General features: G+C 34.2%; 1 protein-coding gene across 1 annotated transcript in view; it reads left to right on the forward strand.

Moving 5' to 3' along the window:
- The first annotated feature begins 4873 nt into the window (after positions 1 to 4873).
- Positions 4874 to 19037, forward strand: part of LOC142986164 (uncharacterized) — a 63574-nt gene continuing 49410 nt past the window's right edge. Inside the window, exon 1 of the mRNA XM_076134471.1 lies at positions 4874 to 4972. The gene's annotated coding sequence lies outside the window, so the exon portion shown is untranslated. The remainder of the gene's footprint in view (positions 4973 to 19037) is intronic.

The raw sequence follows: 19037 nt of genomic DNA on the forward strand, positions 1-19037 counted from the left end.
TTACTCTATGTGGGTAGATGCTCCCATCATGCTTCCAATACTATTTATATCTTGTTTTTTAGCACCTTAATATATTGATTTAATTTAATTTATGACCAAAGTGTGTTCGGTAGTGTTGGTAGGTAGCAGCTACTTACATCATCAATGTTTTATACCAGCATAAATATTGTTAAAATCATTTGGCGATTAAAAAGAGTGGCCAGGAGTTTCTTGCCAGCTCTTCTCATTGGCCCTACTTTCCGAACTGGCGGTAAATTCACGCTCTGTATCATTGACTATCATAAGTGTCAGCACTTGACCTAAATGAATAAATGATTTGATTTTGATTTGATTTCGAACCATCTGGGCTTGGGTTCAAGTTCTATGTAAGAATAACGTTTAGTATTTACTTCAAAAAATTGTTTAATAATTAAATACACAACACAATTTCTTATGCTAGAAGACTACAATTATAGCGAGCTTAAAATTTTAATCTACAAGGAAAATACAAGTTTGTGGAAATGTGAGGATTTCTTTATATCCCTGTGTGGTATTTTCATCTATACTAATATATAATATATAATATATATAATATAATATAATAATATAATAAAGCTGAAGAGTTTGTTTGTTTGTTTGATTGTTTGTTTGTTTGTTTGTTTGTTTGAACGCGCTAATCTCAGGAACTACTGGTCCGATTTGAAAAATTCTTTCAGTGTTAGATAGCCCATTTATCGAGGAAGGCTATAGGCTATATATCATCACGCTACGACCATTAGGAGCGGAGTAGTAACGAAAAATGTAACAAAAACGGGGAAAATTTTGACCCATTCTCTCTTAAGTGACGCAAGCGAAGTTGCGCGGGTCAGCTAGTAACGCAATATTTTGGTGTCTTTAATTTTAAACTACATTGTACACTAGTACATGTAAAATATAATGGCCATCGATTCAAAAACTTCTAATACGTATTCACTAGCATGTGACAGTAACCAAGCTGTCGCGTTTAAAACAAACCTCCAGTTTATACTGTTACCACACGAGAGACAACGCGCTGCGTCTCCAAGCGCGTTAATATACTCCACTACAAGCAAACAACCCATTGAGGCCGGTAACAATACAGAAAATAAGGAAAATGGCTATCAATTTCCTGTACCAAGTGTCGGTGATAAATCATTTTGATATATACACATCACCCTTTCCTTTATCCGTTTAATTTATGATGCACCGTTGCATTGTGATAAATGAGCTCGCGTATAATTTGCGGGTTTGTATGAGCTCTAGATGTGTGTTGATGATGATGAATATTGTAATTACGTGTGTGAAGTCTTGTTTTGTTCTCAGAAATATAAGGAAAAGCGTAGAACGTCACTAGCTACGATACCTGTTGTGAACTCCCTGCCAGCTTCTTATTATTTATCTTCCATCATAATAGGTTCTTACAGGGGCAGCTCGCGCTGGTTAGTAGCACTAGGCTTCACTGAAGAGCAGCTACGATAATATATGATTTGTGTATGTCCCAATACCGATCCCCGAAAAAATATTCATGATACTTGTATTTTTACAAACTAGTGGTTGAAAATATGTATAATGAGATTAACTACATTATGGCGGTTCGTAACGTATCACAAGCTGTCTTATAGTTATATAAAAGTAAACTGAAGGCAAAATTTTCCAATGTCGTATATTATTATCCTAAAATATTTAATACTTAAAAATGAAGAATTGAGATTTGTTACTTAAGACTGAAAAGGTAGCTAATCCTACTACCACCTAATGCTAAGATCATTGAACTCTCACAAAAAGAACATACAAAAATTCCTATCTTCAAAAACCCAAACTCATAGTAAAAACATTCCCAAGACACTTCCTTTTTGTTCCCATCGAGGATTTAACCACAAATTCTCTTGTAACAAGGAAAATCCCATTAAATACGTATCCGCCAGTTTTTGCGGCACGTACGACGACACTCGGTTTGATTGTAGTAAAAATTGTCGCTGGGGTCAATGAACGCTGAAAGGTCAACGTGTTTGGATCAGAATTTCTTGAAAAATCTTAGATATGGGACGTGGGTTAAATAGCAATGGAATTTGCTGATTTCCTAGAGGGTTGCTAGTAATACATTTATTTACAACGAAGAGATTTCTATAAATTCGTTATTGGTTTATCTCATAAATTTCTCCGAAACAAAAAGCAGGGTTATGATTTTAATTGGTTTATATGTGTATCGGATTCCGGACAATTAACTTAACTTCTTTAATAATTAGACTATTTAAGTATTGAAAGTAATGTTTTGATCGTCTGCTGTTTTAGCCAGGAGTGTTGCGGGTATAAGCAGCCGCATCTGCATCCGCGGATGATTTGAATAAAAAATCGGCATCTCATTCAACCCTGAGTGACATCATGAAATTAGATTTTATATTTACCACCCATTTTCCTCTTTATTCTAAATCGACTATCAGTTTAACTTCAGTACCGATTAAAAGAACGTCTTAAAACTTCAACACTTTTCAAACGCGAAACAAATGAACCGTTAGAAAAATCCATTTAAAATCAATTTCCTAGAGATAGCATCAAAATCGTTACACTCGGTATAAATCAGTAGAGTGCAAGTTTTTGATAAATCGTCTGTCTATTAACGTCATAGACGCTTGACTGTGGACTGACTGACAATCTATTAATCTTTCACAGTAGAATCACTGAAGTGATTTTTTAATACATTGTAAAATTGTTTTTGAAATTCCGGTTTTATGTAATCTGTAGTAATATTTTAAAGGAAAGGACCTGTTTCTATCTGTCCTTACAATATGCCTGCTAGCCTGGGAGCCTACACTTGAATCAAATTAGATTTATTTAGGTGATAGGACTTTGAGGAAGGTGAGGCTATTCTTATTAATAAAGTGAGTGTTACTGTGTCCCTTTTTATATGTACAACTAGAAAGACAGTAGATTATTATCATACTCTGAAATAAAACAGGTCAATTTTAATTATAAACCACAGGGATGGCGTTAGGAGCAAAAATTGATGTAACTACATATTATTTACAAAAACGTTATCCTCCGTGCTTATTACACAAACTGCTTATTAGATTTTTAAAAAACAAATGAATGAATCAAATTGCATTTTTTCACAGTCACCTTAAAAAATGTGATCCACATATTACTCGTAGTTTCAATCCAAAAGCAGAAACCAAATCCTTCAGTTTCAAAACCCACAAATGAGTGTTGCAGAAGTCAGATCAACATTAATGAGGTATAAATTATTTAGTTGCTCTCACCACAACTTATCTGTGCCGGATGGACAGAGACCTCGGGATTATGCTTTGTGACTGCTGACCAAATTAAATTATTACGTCCAAAGAGGTTTCATTGACAATGCGGTGAATATTTTGGTTTAGTAAATAACTGTTTCTGTTTAATTTTAATCATACTTGATCTATCTTGTGATGTTCTTGCGCAAATACATTTTTTTTTCAACGTCCTAACTTTCATTGGTTTTGTTTTTTGCATGCATATTATATTTATAACTGATTTTAATTTCTTTCTCTGATGATCAACACACAAAACAATCAGTCTCCAAGAGTGAGCAAGACAAAATTTTGCCTTGGTGAGAATAAAACTAGGAACACATATTGTGTTCCTAATTTATATAATGGTTTCTACCAATTTGTCCTTTTAGTTGTTTAATATTAAACATTACGAAGTTAAATATAAATAAAAGAGTAAATACGTAGGACAACTTACACACAGTCATTTAATTCTAATCTAAGCGAAGCTCGTACTATGATAATCAAATAACTGATAAACATACTTATATACTTCTAAATACAAAATTAGAACAGATACTCGTCCTCAGCACACAAATATGTGTTCCCAGTGGGAATCGAACCCACCACACGCGGTGCTACTGTTATTGCGGCGAGGTTACCACGTTAACCACTGCGCCAAACGTGCAATTATAAGTTTAAAAATCTTAATATCTCCATTCTCTAACATAAAATAATTCATACCAGCAATCCGAGTTAAATTAGTCGCACCAAGTCACATTAGTGTCTTTTCAAACTTTCTCCCCACTCATTACGAGTCCACAAAGATTTAACATAAAAACCTTTTTCACACCGAAATGAACGGTTTTAAAAAGACATTATACGGAAACGAAAGCGAATCCGCAACATTAAACAATGGTGGACAAAAGAATAACTTCCTGCAACCATTTTTACAGTATGGGAAATTTATGGCGGTTTTTGTCTTATTCGAGTTTGAGTTTGTACCACTAAAAACAGGAGTAGAATCTGAATAAAACTAGGTACATGCATAGTAAAGTAGCTATGAATTACTATTGTAACTAGTGTTGATTTGTTGAGACTAGGATTATTTCATCGCAACAATTTAGCATCACATGAAATACGGCATTTCATTTTATTTTTGGTATGCAAAGTTCCCTACCCACAATTATTGGCCAGCGTGGTGGACTCAAGGCCTAACCATAACCTCGTGCGAGAGAAGATCTTTGCCCATCAGTGGGACAGTATTTTGTTAAAAAAACTCCCGTAAAAATTTGCTTGTCGCTAACTCCTTTAAATAAAATGCATTTTCCACTTCAATCGGGTCAGTCATCTCATCAAGTACTAAAGCCTGTAAAAGCAGTACGTTGTTTAAATACTTTAAAGCAATTTCCCATCCCCAGGAGTTTCTATACATCATGTTTACTTATTTCTTTACACCAGAAGTCGTACAAGTCTCCAACGGTTTCCTTTTACGGTCCTCAACCGCAATATGTCATGACATCTCCAGTAATAGAGGTGAAAATTGGACAATAGCCAGCGCCTAGAATTGCGTCCAGAAATACCGTGTGATACGTTCAACCGTCTTGGCACCTTCCCATTCGGATGGTATCTACAATACTACGTTACTAAGACTCTTTGATAAATTATGTTTGAGGTCTTTGCTGCTCGTTTTCTGTAAAGCTGCGTTTATCTTCTAGTGAGCAGAAATTGTAAGTACAAAAATACTTCGAAATATAATTTTTGTATTGCAGTTCCGAAAACTGAAGATTTTTCTAAAATAAATAAGGTTAACCAAAAATCGTTATTGTTGTGACAATTTTTCCTGACATCTATAGCATAGGTATTTGAAATGAACTACTGACTAACAAACTAATAGTATTTTATTGTCCTCTTGATGGTCACTAACCGACTTAAAAATTGAGGAGGCTCACTGTTCAACGCATTTTTACGCATTTTTATCTTCTAGTGTCAATGCAACATTTTTTTCGCAAATAAATGCTCAAGTAAAACATGATGCCAACAGCTTTACCTATCGATAGATCAAACCTTAAACTTAAATGATAAAGAAAGAAAATCCTCCAATGAATTATTTAGTTGATTTACCACCAAATAATCTACGGATATGACCCTTTTGACCCACGCCGGGGCCCAAGGACCCACTGAATTATAAAAATAGGTACAGGAATTTAGAGGAAGTATTTTTGTTAAAGGGTATAAAGTTTATTATTTTGGCTTTTGTTGTTCAGTTTGATAACATGAAGATTGATGACATTTAGACTATTTATGAAGTTCGAAAGAATATTGAGGTGAAAGTTGTATGGAAGAAATTAGAGGTTATTAACCTGTATAGGTTATAATAGGCTGTTGGGTATAAAATAAACATAGTTTTGGTAACTTTCGACTGATAAGGTCTATGGGTATTTAATCTGTCAATTTTAAATTGCTGGTAGTAATGGTAGTAGTTTACCTTGTTTGGTTATTAATCTGAGTTTAATAAAAAAGGTTTGAGTGTAAGTATTTAAAAAAATACGTATACATCGCTCCTTGAATACAAAAGGGACACAAATCGAAAACTATAAATTTTACAGGACAGCCAAAACAAATTTTTGAAACTGTTTTTTTATAATATTTTATATATTTATTTATTAAATATAAGATGTTAATATATCATTAGATGCGTATTTTTTAGCTCTATCTATCTACAATATAAACTTTGTAATAGCTGTTACCTATTAAGAAAAAAAAGCATATAAGTCCGTTTTGCATTCAAAATTTGAACCAATATCATGAAAAATATGTCAAAAATTAAACACAGTTTTGCAAATAAAAATGGTTTATTGTACATTTTTTGGTAAAAAACCGTATCAAAAAGTTAAATCTTATTAGTAAATAAAACCATAAGTGAATAGACACCAGGAAAACATTGTATTAAACAATCTAAATTAAAAAAATCTTTACTTATTATTAAGTAAGTAATATAATAGAGATCAACTTTGTGCGTAACTTTCATTATTCAGTAAAATTAAACATCAATCATCATCATCAATCAATGGGTAACGTGACGGGTAGACTGAGTGCAGCAGGAGCATTTAAGAAATAAGATAATATAAAAGTTTTATGAGTTTTATAAACCTTTATATTTAGCATTCGTGGATTATTCCAAAGCTTTTGGCAGCATCAGTCATTCCGCCATAGAATCATCACTCCATAACCAAGACCTTCTTAAAGATACTATGTCTTATAGAATCGAAGCTACATACATCAAACTCATCAAAGCAATATACAACAATCTCTCTAAATCCAAAGAACCGTGAAACAGGAAGACCCGCTATCTCCCAAATTACTTACCAGCACCCTCTAAAAATTTTCAGGAGCCTGGCGGCAATCATAAGGCATTGTTGTTAGTGGCAAACAGTTAACAAACATTCGTTTTGCTGACGACATTGTCCTCTTCTCTTCCTTTGCATTGGAACTCGAATCAATGCTCAAAGATCTGAACACGGCAAGCCTTCAGATTGGACTAAGTAAGAACCGTACAAAAACCCAGGTTATGACCAACAGCACAAAACGTAGGGTCGAGGTAGGCGGGCACGTCATACACTATGTCGACGAGTACACTTACTTGAGCCAGATAATCTCTTTTAACAACCGACGGGACAAAGAGTTGGACAAACGTGTCACAAGTGCCTGGAAGAGCTCCTGGTCCATGAATGAGCTAATGAAAGGTAACCTTCAACTGTCACTAAAGCGGAAGCTAGTCGAAATGTTTATATTACCCGTCCTAACCTACGGTGCCCAAACATGGTCCCTTACGGAAAACCAAAAGTAGAAACCGAAGGTTTGCCAGAGAGAAATGGAGCGTAGTATATCAGATGTAAGAAGAACAGATCACGTCCAAAATTCTATACTGCGCTCCCAAACTCGCATAGCCGATTTAGGGAAGAAGACCGCCAGGTTGAAATGGAACTGGGCCGTCCACATTATCCGCATGCATCCGGAAAGGTGGGCCCGCATATCTACCAAATGGATGCCAGAGGATGGTCATCGCAGACGCGGGAGATCTAAACGGAGATGGCGGGATGACCTAGACGCATTTGAAAAGGACTAGTCGGATCTTGCCGCTAAAAGGGCGATTTGAAAGGGAAGGGTCCCCCCTTGCCTTTCCCTGCATCAAAATGTTAAATTTTATTTTGAAAATTTTAACGAAAACTAAATTATTATCTTGCCAAACGGCCATATTTATGGCTTTCCTATGCTAGCATGCTAAAAATAATTATTTATTCCACTATAATTTAATGCAAAAGGGACGTATTTCAAAATATGCTACTGTTATATTACAAAATATAATAACAAATACTAGTGTTTGAATGCAAAACGGTCGTTTTCAAAAATATGGCATTTTTGTATTACAAAATATAGTAACAAATACTATAGTTAGAATGCAAAAAGGACGTATTCCAATAATATGACAGTTTTGTATTGTAAAATATAATCACATTAACTTGAAATTTTGCACCCAACACAGACGTATTTTGGATTGTGGCACTTTTTCACGCAACTGACGAGCATTTGCGTTGAATCTCCGGGCGCAACTCACAAAGTGGCTGTTTTGCACTGACATTACCTGTCAAAGTGAGCTAATGCAAAAAGGGCAGTTAGTCAATGCAGCCATAATAGAAGCCAAAATGATGGGGGTTTTTTTTTACTATAAAATATAGTCGGTTCAGGTGTCATTTTTGCAATAAAACGATTTTCATTTTTTTTTGAGTTGTGGCCCTTTTGCATTGAAGGAGCGACATATTTCACTAGCTGACCCGCGCAACTTCGCTTGCGTCACATAAGAGAGAATGGGTCAAAATTTTCCCCGTTTTTGTAACATTTCTTATTGCTACTCTGCTCCTTTTGGTCGTAGCGTGATGATATACAGCCTATAGCCTTCCTCAATAAATGGACTATCTAACATTCACATAATTTTTCAAATCGGACCAGTAGTTCCTGAGATTAGAGCGTTCAAATAAACAAACTCTTCAGCTTTATAATATTAGTATAGATTAGTATAGATATCATATTATATGTTGCAAAAGGCGCTTAGTTCAACCCTCATAATAATATCGCCTTTTTTCCAAAGAAAACCGCTTGTTACGATATCTACAAAATTGCCTGCCTTCATTCACATCCATACATCTTGTAGCTCCCTCTGTTAGCAATATAATGAAAATTGATAACAACCCTCTAACGGGAAAAGCTTTAACTGCAAAGCTGGCTGAATATTCGTTGTTTTTCAGCCATTAGGTTTCCTAATAACTTCGCTAGATGGTGCTGTAGACAATTATCTTTTTTTATAATGAATTGTGCCTGGTTAAATAATTTTTATAACGATGAAACACTTATATTAGTATATTATGAATTAAAAAAGTGCTGACGTATATATAATCGAGCAAGATTATTTTGATTGTAACGCCAGGCAGAAACTGACGTTGTTTATTAGTCTAGTGTAAAGTTATCCTTATTAAAAGAAAAATTTCACAAAAACATTCATTATCAACATCTGCTAAGCCTTCAACCTAAACAAAATCTACCCAAAATATTTATCTCAATACAAACCATGACATTTTCTAGCCGTCCCAATGAAAAGGGACGCATCAGTAAACTTTGTTCCGTCGTCCATCCAAGCTTAATGCACAAAACTGTGACGGGGTGCGTGTTCCGTGTCAATAGAATAAACGTTTTGGACAAAATAGTTTTTTTTGGGTGTGTTTTGTTTACTGTTTTACTTTCCTCTTTCGTTAGGATTAGAATTTGCTACTATAGAAGCTACGACGCTACGGCGTAGCTTGCTACGTCGTAAACTGCTACGATATTACCTACTAACTACGAATATTATTAAGTATTTGATTTCTGTGTGAATGCAAAATTAAGTAGGTAATGTGTATCAAAAATATTTTAGAACCGAATATAAACCGCAATATCAGGAGTTTAAATATTATTTTGCAGTATTCACAAATTGATCAATCTAATCTACTATGTAGTTATTTAAGAACCACAAAGAGCTATAATCATAGAGTTTTATTTGAATTCATCATTAACAATAAAAGGATAGTTGATTCCGAGAACCTCTTACTTTATACTGTTCTAAGTAAACTAAAAATATGAGTTTCCAGACAAAAGTCTCACGAACGAACCAAAAGCATAAAACCGAGCACCCTTATTTCAAAACCCTTTGAAACTGAACTATAAAGCGGATTTTACTAATCTGTGTCAATTTGCTGAAGTCAATGAATATAAGATTAATTGGGGTTCGTATCTCAACGATCGGGGCCTCTTTTGAATAATTAATAGGGATGTTGTTGCTCTTTCTTTCATATAGCTCTGTCTCGCTTCCACACTTTAATTGGATAAAGAACAGGTACAAAGCTATCTTCATATAAGTATGTAAGGAGGCTTTAATTCCTGTTGGACAGATTGTAATTTAAATTTGATAATGGCTGTATTGTTACCTTGATTTAAAAGTCCTTTTGGAGTAAAATTTCTGTTATGTTTTCGTGATTTCTTTTGGTTTGTACAAAACTTTGTAGAGTTTAATTCAGGTCGAATTATTTTATATCATCGTTCATACAAGTAATGAAAATGTAAAATACTCCACTAATTTCGCAGATTATAAAATCAGCTTACGGTATTTATTTATGAAATGATTTTGGGAAAAAAGCTTTGATTTATTTATTTCATCATCATCAATGTCAAAAAATCAGTTCAGCGGTTAAGACGCACAAGCGTTACAGACAAACGTAATATTAGTATTGCGCATGTAATTAAAGTTTCATAATAAAATTCAATCCTACTTACAAGATACTATTATCACCTCAAACTAAAATAAACCGATCTCACCAAACTATATTCCTATTCACAAGATAGTCCGATATCCAAAACATGTTTCTACCTCTTTTCACACCGTAAATATTATATAAGGGTCCACCGATATAAGACTTAGGTCCCAATCTTGACATATTTATGCTTTCCTGAATTTATTTAAATATTCAACGCGTGAATTTCTTTGGACTGTTATATTTCGGTAATATTTTTGTAGAAAATATCAGTATCTGAATGTTGAATATTTGGGCAGGATTTTTCTTTTTCAGATATAAAGCGTTTATTTTGTGTAGTAATGTTAGTGGTCAACCTAGTGTTAACGTTGTTTAAGCCTCTCGAAAGTATAACACATGAATTCGCAACAGTTATTTAAGTCATAACCTGCGTACTTAAGATAAAATGGAGATAATTGGTATAAAAGAGAAAAGCATATTGTATCCTGTGGTGGGTCACTAGAAACTGATCATAGTGATGATGTTACGAAAACTTACTTTTGCATTCATAAATATTAGTAAAAGTACGATTCAAAAACAACTTACTCAAATCATGTACATCTGAACGCTCACCCATCCATGGAGTATCCTTGCCAAAGATTGCTTAACTCATTGAATTGAACTCCAGTCCGGCCTTACTGTTTTAACAAAAACAAAACTCAAAAAATATTTCCAAGAAAACTTTCAGTACAAAAACGAGTAAGTACAACACAGTACATAGTACATAGTGATGTTAAGCTTAACTCCACCACAAAGTGTATATTTTATTGCAACGTAACTCCGTGGCTTTGTTTATTTGCCTTCACTCTCCTTTGATCCAAGTGGTCCTCAAAGGACGTATGTTTCTTGTTATTTTGCATAGTTCCTAAACAAAAACAGTCTTTTGTTGGCCAGCAAAAACACTTGTCTCGTCAGTGAACTAAATTAAGAGAGATCTCCTTTGAGACTGCACAAGTATAGCTAATATCTCTTGTGTTGAGGTACATGGTACAAGTATAAGCGGATACTATTTTGTTTTCGAACAAAACTGGAGATGGCATGTTTGAAGCGTTGTCATAGTCAGCCGGTCGTTAGCTTGATTTTTGTTTCGAGACTCATATACGTATTTGTACGTAAATATAGTTTAAATGGTGCTATATTACCGATATGCTTATCTAATCAGAGTAAATTCACTTTAATTTACAGACATTTTCCCGGCGTAGTCGACAGAATGCCATATTTATCTTATTCTATTAGGTCGGGGAAAAAGTCTTTTCGCATTATAGTATGTATGAACTTATTCCCCGACCTAATATAAAGGACATAAAGGTGTACCTGTATTCAGCCAAAGGACACCAATAAGTATAAAAATAGCCTTAAAAGACTCCATTAGTAGGTATCTTGTTTTAAGATAATATGTACTTTTGTCCAGCAGTAAGAGAGTAATTTTCTTATGCCTTGTACTACTTCCCACAATATAAGGTAAAGTCTCTGACTGCGGGTCACTCCCGGGGGTCAGCCTCGATGTTTTATGATAATCGCCTTGTTTAATTTATGTAGGCTGGTTATAATTGACATGAAGTAATTATTGTACGTGTGATGGTTCCTTGAGTCTTTGGAGTCAAGTGGTTTGAGAAAATGCTTGATAACTTTTATGAAAAACAAGAATCTATTTCATTGTTCTTTTGTAATTTCTTTGTGCTATTTTTGTCAATAGGGATGGCAAATAAAATAAATAAAATTAAACACTCAGCAAATCGAACCATCTTATATTGTTGCATACAACCTATTATTTTTTCCTGTCAAGCATTTACAAATGTATAACAAAATCAATATATTACATTTTGGACACAATTAGTTGGTCAATCACGAGAAGTCTTCCACTCCTAGTATTAACATTGTATTACCAGAAATAAACACAGAATAGACCGACACAGAGTATAACCTGACTCTGAAATTGTATGAGAAAAACACACACGCAAGAAAATCGCACTATCAAGGAAACACACGCGCAAGAAAATCGAATAAGACATTACAAAAATATTGGAACTCATAACATTGTTCTACAATTATCCGTTCAAGTATGTTCAGAACAAAAACTTACATAAATTGTGTGATCACAAACAAAAGTTGCAGTTAAAACTCGACAAAGTGTGATTGTGGATCTGTGGCTAAGCACCTTTATGAAATACGGAGCTGAATAAGTTGGAACATGTACTATGATTTGCACGTTTGGGTGGCCACGTTAAAACATTTTTGAAGACTGTTATAAATTATTTGAAGATAGCTCCTTTAAAAGTGCTACGGTTCATAAGTTATAGTAGTGGCTAACAAATACTTCTCGTTACTCCAGCGATTATAAAAACATGGATTAGTAACAATAGTACTACAATGGTGCTGGAAGTACTTTAAGTAACTTTCCTTACATTTAGTTGATTTGAATGACTGTCCCCATTCATTTCAATTCTATCGACATTATTTCTCAGACACAGAAAATATATACGAAAAGACAAGTGACAGAAAGTAATACATAATAACACGGCAATACAAATGGTCAAGCGAACAAATTGTTGGCGCACAAGCTCGCCCCAACATCTTCCCATCACCGACCGACCGGTAACCATCCGTCCCGTTTTGAAAGTTACCAACTTTAATCCTGACTAACGTAATTGCTAAAGTTTGAATACAAAACCTTGTTCGCGGAACGCGATTTAGTGTCAGACATTTCGTAATTGATGTAGTGGCTTCGCCCTTTACTGGGAAGGATACTGGATGGAAGTGTCTGCTTGTCTTATTTTACGTTGGGAAATTCCAAAGAGTGGGAAATTTCCCGTTGTAAATGCAGCTGCGGGTCTTCCGTACGGGAACTAAAAGTCTTTTCTAATTTATTTTATAATATCTCTCAATAGTCGCCTGTATATTGGGATCGTACCCAGTATATGGCAATAGGCTCGCCCCCTATTACATGGAGACTAATATTGTTTATTTCGTACACCTCTGCCTATACCATCGTATACAACTATTGTGACATTATGTAATGTAGGTATACTAATATTCTAGTTCTGTACCTCGATTCTCTACCCCTATCGACTACCGGCAACCGGCTAGCTATCTAAATTTTGACATTTAGAATGTACTGCCAAAATGTTTCCTACGACACCCGTAAGAGGCGCTGATCAGATTTTCAAACAAAATTTCTCAATGACAGGTCGGTTGTCGGTAGTCGATAGTAGTAGAGAATCAAGCTACTGTATAAACCGTACAGCGCAAAACAAAAAAGTAATTCTTAACAATTTTAATACTTACAAGTTCAAATTAATCTGTTACAAGTTCAAAACTCATTACCTACTTCCAAGCATCTTGTTGCTAACCTCTTGTAAACTGAACCCTTGTTTATAATTTCATACATTATTAACAAAGGTGTGCGGTCAGGTATAGATTAGTGCTAGGTTTAGTGGTCGAGCAAATTGAAGCTCAAATGGAGCAACAAGTGTACTGAGGATTATCTATTGCTGTTAGATTATCTGTGGAAGTGGAACTGAGTGGTATAACACGATGTTCAGACTAGATTCTAACTCTAGTTTGAATGTTGTTAAACCAAAGCGCCGAAAAGTCAGGCATTCGAAGGTAAAATGAGTGTTCGCGTATTCTATTATATGGTTTTGTTCCCCTGTTAGGTAAAAGACTCTTCTCTTTTTCTTAAAATTTCTCGATTTGCAATATCTCTTCGCTGTAGTCCGTCAACATACTAGTGACAATTTAACTCAATTTTCGAAACAAAATAAATCAAACAGGCTATTAGACTATTAATTTCATAAAATCGCGGGTTACTAATGTTCCAGTTTCTTTCCCTTTGTATACGTCCGTCTACTGCGAACCATGCATTTACCTCTCCCTACTAATTTGTTGGGTTATATTCCTTTCAATTATCATTTAAGCTTGATACAATTTACTATAAAACCATAAAACAAAATGTCACAATACAAATAATCATATATTAAAATATTAAAAATACACAGATGAATAAAACAATCCTCTTTTGTATAACAGTCGGAAGTAAAATCAGCTTGTGCATGGACGCCATTGTTTCCAACGGGACAATGACCATTGAAATCGGGAATAAAATTAACATCTCATTTCTGCAGTAATCAGTTTACTTTTATTATTAATTTTAAATGATTTTTGGTTTTAATCTTATTCAAGAAGCTTTGAATTGAATTTATGAAACGTCAAAATTGATAAATTTAAATTGTACTTACAATATATTAAGTATTGTCTTGCAGTTCACGATTGACTTTAGTTAAAATGGAATGTGTTAATGTGTGCACATATACATATATTTGGTATTTAGGTACCTGATTTTAGCCTCAGATTTAGCGATATGATTTTCATTTGTATAAAAACTATCAGCATTATTAAAAAACTCAGCTCTTGCATTTAACATAAAACATGACAGCTTCTTTAAATACAAGACACAAAGTACAGCAATACCATAAATCACTAAAATTCAATCTTATGTAATTCATAGTCTGTTCGTTTGGGAACCAAACTCACGACTTCCACGTGTTAATCTCATAGTAGCGCACTATAATCAGGCTGCCCGGCCGTTACAAAGGTGCGAACTATGTCATAATCAAAACAATGAAATGAATGTGACAATGTGTAAGTGCAAGCGAGAAACTCCGGTAAAATGACATGAATTTAGTTCGCATGTTTGAAATTTCCCGAGTATTATCCATAACTATAACCTGAATATCTTTACAACTATGATTTGGACGTCGTTATTAAAGTAAGCAAAACTAGTCTGTTGTTTACGAAATCTAGGCTAACATACATATTAATCTGGTCTTAAAGCCTAGCCTAGATTTAGTTATGACCTTAAACTAAGCAATCTCTCTGGAGAAATCTTCACGCGATTATATTTGTCAAAGTAAGGCTTCAGTATTACAAGTTAAGCTAGGAAAGGTACAAAATTTAAATTGTATGAATAGTTAGAATTTTAAACAAGCTTATGAAGCAAACAAACAAACAAAACAATTTAGTCATTGTCGCTAAACTGCTTAACCACGCACCATGTCATCTTATAGAACCTTCTTTGAGTCCATTTACCATATATACATATTTCTACCATGTAATATCATAAAAAAAGAGTTTCTTAATAGCATTCAAAAATCATTATTTTTGTCGTTAGTGCTGGTGTCTGCATAAAGAATCATATAATGTCACTTTATTATTTAAAGCGTCATAAAATATTCCAAACAAAATTTTAAACTGGTCGTTAAACATTAAAAAATCATATACCAGACATTTTTATGAACGTTTACCGCACAATTCATTTCGTTGAACCTGAAAAATTTGCGAGCGCCGAACCGAATCATTGAGGTTCATTGTTCACGATGCCAAACAAAGCATTGCCAATTGGCCGAGCCAAATTAGTACCTAAGGTTTTTTCATACTTTATCGTGTCGATATTTTGCTATTTTTGGCAACGTATGCCAATTTCTGGGACCAAATGCACCCTCGGGATGACCGATAAAAAATTACGATGCCACTGGGACCAGGGTTTTTAAGAGAATTCAATCGACACCGCACGGTAGTCTTTTTTCCAAAGCGACGGACGCATGAGCAATTTGTAAAAACTGGACCAGAATTTTGAATAGCTCAGTCGGTACGCTCGCACGCCAACGAATAAAGTTCGAGTGAATATTCCAACATTTTTGTACCGCTTTTTTTTCCTAGAATTTTGTGCGTCAGAACTGGTGGCGTAGTGTTTTCAAAACTTTGTCGTAGTGTCAAATTGTTGACGGCGTTGGTTACAAAGTTTGGCCTGAAATTGAAATGTTTTCTTTACGTTATATGATAACGGCGTGGCGGTACGGGCTTGTAAATCTGGCGTTTGGTCGAATGAACTTTCCTTTCAGTTGCAGTTTCCGCGTGATCGAGGTATGTGTATTGGATGTATTCATCACAAAACCATGTTCAATCCTTCCACAATCCCGTTAACTTCGCTTAGAATTTTTAAAGCCTTGTTCATTTACTAAAGTAATACGATAGCTAAAAAAATAATTTTCGTCATTTCATAATTTTTGAGTAGTTTTTGAAATAACGGGAAAAAGGTGTGTGATTGGTAAATCAATCAATCATATGAAGAAAAGTGTTCGTAAAATTAATTTACTGTCGACTATAAAAAACCAACGCACTCAATCAAAAAATAAAGCTAGGAACACAGAATAATAAAACGTAAAATCATTCAGAATTTTTAAAGCAATATTTTCAGTGAATTGACGATGTGTCTGTAGAGTGGGCATCTGTTACAGTTGATTATGCGGATTCAATCCGGCTACGATTTTATCTTTTATTTTATATAGTAATATTTTTCTCTCTTTTTATGCCCAGTAATATTTATGATTTTTACGCCCCGGGATATAAGGAATTTATTTGGTTATAATTAAAATTATGGATTGAAACTTTTTAGTAGTATTTCGGTGTAGAATTTTGTGTTTTTATTGTTATGAGTTATGTATTTGTATAAAAACAAGTGGTGCATGAATGAAACACGTATTTTGTTTATATTTTGTATCAAGTAGGAAAACTGTAATTTTGTTTATTTAGTTCACAACAATAAAGTACTGGTAAAATGTTGTGTAATAAGTGTTCAGAAATCAAAGTAGCATAAAATATCTTTACAAAAGTCAATTATAGTAATAAGAAATGACTGCTAGGAGGAGATGTGTGTTATTAACGATTTTAACTTACAGTTTAAATTTACTAGACAATTTAGCACTTCACAGTTGCCCCCAAAATTATGTAAACGAAAGTCTAGACTTCAACAAAACCCACAAAGCTAACCAACGAAAGAAAAATCCTCAACTTTATACCAAAAATTATTCTCTGCAACACCATTCCGCACAGTGTTTTGTGTTTTATGGTAATCATAACTCGTTGGAACAATACAGGCCAAATAGTCGGTGCGGAGAAGGCCCTAGTAAATCATTGCGAACAAAGTATGTCGGGCAAGGCGGTGATTTGTCAAAGGACTTGCAACGAATGTGGGGCTGCCTAGGGATTTGGATCCGTCTTGAGATGTTGGATGAATTTTGGATGTAGATGAAGACAATATCGCATTGACTGTATGGAGAGTGGACGTCTCGACAAACATCTATGCTTGACATGGGAAAGTGACCGTGTCTGCATATCTGTGTCTGAGTTTAAAATTATTTTGTGCACAATATTTTTGGATGAATGGATGAATTTTTGATGAAGACAATATAAAAATGCATGTACGGATAGTGGTCATCTCTACGTATACCTAACCTATTGTGAACTGGATTTGGCTTTTCACGACCCAAAATTTCGACGGTAAAATTTGAAAATCTAAAAAGCAGTGTCAGTTAAAGTAGAAACACAAATGACATTTTGGTGTGCTAGCCGGTATTGTATTCGCAATCTGACATAAATTTAAAGGTTCTTATAAAAATCTCAGAATTTGCTTGATTTTAGATCTAATATTTTTTCTAGCGCAGAAGTTGTACCACGGACTCCTAACTAAATGGTCATAATAATAAACAACAAATGAATCTCTATAAACAGAAATCAAGTCACCGAATCTAAACCGCGGAAAAACCAACCACAATTTTCAAAACTGCATCAATCCCGTATCTGTTTCAAACCTTTTAATTAGAATCAATCACGTTTGTTCACAATCAGAATAATCAGAATACAATTTGCCAGGGTTATAGATTATACCTTTCCCTAAAAATTACCGTGGCTCATGTTTTAAACTGAAACTACTTTTGTGTAGATTAAACATTTCTACCATGATACCAATCGTGGTATGATGATGTCAGACTTTAAATAAATGTAGGTACTATATTATTATAAGGAACATCAATAGGACGGCGGTAATGTATAAATTTATTTTAATTTAAGGATATTTTGGCTTAACCTGAAAATTTAACGCACGAAGCACCACTTTTTAGTATGTATTAATTATAATAATGAATGATTAATAATAATGAGCACTACTTACTAATGACGTTACAGTAAAAACAATTTCAAAATAATATACAGGAATTAATTTATCAAAATACAAGCCACAAAAAGTATCAAACCGCATCGAACCCGAGCCTATTGCAAACCTTTTAATTACAACCAATCACGTTAGTTCACAATTACAATTTTGTGCAAACATTATATCTTCGCTGAGTAATTAATTAATTATGGCGGTCTCCCTAATGTATTTGCGGTGATACGAGTAAATAGTATATAATGTTGTGTTAATATGTTATTGACTGAGAGGATCTGTTTAGTTTGTGCCAGGAATAAGCTAAATATTCCTGATGTTTTGGTAAGAAGAGTGTATTTTGATTCTCCTTTCAATATACCAAGTAAAAAATTGCGACGTTTCACCATAATTTTGTGGGTAAAACGGAAACAACTATTAAAAAAATATATTTTTTAAAATAGACCTTAAAAATATCAAAGACACATATTTTGTCGTAGGACTACTTTCCGAACTGATTGTTAATTGCTTTTCCCCGTTCATAATATTCTGACTCTCCGTTTGTAATTGTCAGTTTAATCATACAGTTCACACACAAACAATCGTTACCCATCTAAATAGCGTTCGAACAACAAACCGCTTAACTTTGTCTCTTGTTTACCGATCCATACGTGCAACTGGTTAAGTTAAACTACCCATGAGTAAAATTAAAGCTCTTTATCACACAAATCCGTATGAAACTTTCACAGCATAAATTCACAAACTTAAACGATCGAATAAAATTTTATTGTTGCCTATCTTGTCCGGGTTGACCGGGGCAATTAGCCATTGTTATGCCCGGCTTTATGGACAAATGCCCGGGTACGTGGCACTTCGGCCAGGCCTCTATGATTTATCAGCCTACGTGGCCTCGTTTCGGCATTGTTCGATATT

Source organism: Anticarsia gemmatalis, chromosome 2 (genome assembly GCF_050436995.1).
Source record: "Anticarsia gemmatalis isolate Benzon Research Colony breed Stoneville strain chromosome 2, ilAntGemm2 primary, whole genome shotgun sequence".
NCBI classification, from domain to species: Eukaryota; Metazoa; Arthropoda; class Insecta; order Lepidoptera; family Erebidae; genus Anticarsia; species Anticarsia gemmatalis.